General features: G+C 40.3%; 1 pseudogene; it reads left to right on the plus strand.

Moving 5' to 3' along the window:
• Nucleotides 1-278: 278 nt before the first annotated feature.
• LOC131189412 (U2 spliceosomal RNA) lies at nucleotides 279-411 on the plus strand (annotated as a pseudogene).
• Nucleotides 412-2,070: the final 1,659 nt, after the last annotated feature.

Below are 2,070 nucleotides of genomic sequence, written 5' to 3' on the forward strand. Positions count from 1 at the left end.
AGTTAATGATAGGATATCTGTGGAGTTCAAATCAGTCATTGGATTAAATTGATCACAAAATGGGCATTTTGGCTGCAACTTTCACTAATTAATGAAAGAGTTCTCCAACCTCTAGGAACATCCATGATCAACTTCAAGTCCAGCAGTCTTAGCCATATATCCAGATCTTATAAGCACCATCCAGCCACTCTCAAAATCTCCCCTTAGACTTGCAAGGATCCCATGGAAAATATGGCCTGGCAGTGCAGAATTACAACCTTCAAAAACCATAGATTGAGATCGCTTCTCAGCCTTTTGGCTAAGATCAAGTGTAGTATCTGTTCTTATCAGTTTAATATCTGATATGTCCTCTATTTGAGGACTACATATTAAATTATGTAATGGGGAGGGGGTTGGGAGATGAAAAGCTTTGGATGAGGTTAATTGGATTGGAAGGGAAAATTTTATTCTATGTTTGGTTTATGTATAACAATACCTTGTGATTGACCCGGGAAGCCGGGGAAGGAGGGGAGGGGTTTTCTGGGAGGGGGGGAAAAAGGGGGGAAAATGTTTTTGTTTTTTTAAAACTTTTTCAATTAAAAAAAAAAAACCATAGATTGAGCAACTATCCACATACAAAAATCCAACTTGTTCACAAGAGAAAAAAAAAGAATTACAAAATCTAATTAAAAGTGGGGGGGGGATCCCTTTTCCCAAACACTAGAAGCAACTTTTTCAAACTACAATAATAAAAATACCTCTCAATTCTGTAGGCTAATTACCCATTCATCACAAAAGGGAACCCAGCAATCAAAGGTTAGGATTCTAGTTGCTAAATGCAAAGAATTTTATATTATACTTTAGAATTGTTCTTTCCCTCTTAATTGTCCTCCAAATGAGACAATACATAGCATCCTTCCTTGGCCTCCAGTCTCTCACTTGGAGATTCTGAAAGTAATGAAACAAAACTGAAAAAGTGAGATATTCCCTAGCAGTAATCAAATACTACCTGAAGTGCGGAAGGGAAATGCTGAATAATGGACTTCTGCCATGCCCTCCCTCCCTCCCTCCCTTCTTTCCTTCCTTCTTGCCTGACTGCCCTCTCTTTTTCCTGCCTGCCTGCCTGCCCTCCTCCCTCCCTCCCTCCTTCCTTCCTTCCTTTCTTTCCCTCTTTCCCACATCAACAACACATTCCAAGTTCCAGGTGACTCAAATAGGCCTCTAATTATTCCTATCCCTAAGACAGGCAACAATACAGACATTACCAATAAATTTGAACATTTCCAGCAAGCTATAGTATAAGTCTGCTCTTTGTACAAGAAGCTACGGTACTGGACTGGCTGACATAGGAGAAATTCATAGGAGACAAGACACTGGGATTTAGCGAAGGCACATTTACAATGGATCAATGTGTCATCTTGCAATTCTTAGTAAAAAAAAAAAATACACACATGGACAGAAATGCCTTTTATGTGCTGCTTTTATCAGTCTAAAATCAGCCTTCAATTCCATCCCAAGATATAGGTTCTGGTGGAAGATCTCCCGAACATCTTAGGAAGATACCTAATATTTGATCTCTTATATCAACCGACTGCCATAGGATGCTGCCTGAAAACACATTGCCCCGCAGGGCATAATGAAGCTGGCTATCTTACTGCAAACATTCCAATCTGTCAAAGAGTGACACAGGGTCATGTTTTGGCTCTTCTGCTGTTTAATATCTTTATATACTCAGGGATTGCGACTGTTACCAAAATAGGGGGGGGAAATATCACCTCCTCCCCAAGCTCAGGGACAGGCATTTGGCAATGATGCTGTGTGATGATGACACAGCAATTGCCTCACTTACACAGGTGGGAGTTCAGGGAAGTTGGCAGGTCTTAGTGGAATGCTACAAGGAGGAAAGTCATATAAGTGATCACCCCAAGACTAAAATTATGGATTTCTTGGGAGGACCTAGCCGCCATAAACATCAATGGCAAACCAGAATTAACAAAATAGAGCCAGTTCCAGATTTTAAATATCTTGGATCCATTTCTCAAGCTTCTGGAATTTGGCAGGAGCAATCTAAAAATCATTTCTGCCAAAGCC

The sequence above is a fragment of the Ahaetulla prasina genome, chromosome 1, assembly GCF_028640845.1.
Source record: "Ahaetulla prasina isolate Xishuangbanna chromosome 1, ASM2864084v1, whole genome shotgun sequence".
NCBI classification, from domain to species: domain Eukaryota; kingdom Metazoa; phylum Chordata; class Lepidosauria; order Squamata; family Colubridae; genus Ahaetulla; species Ahaetulla prasina.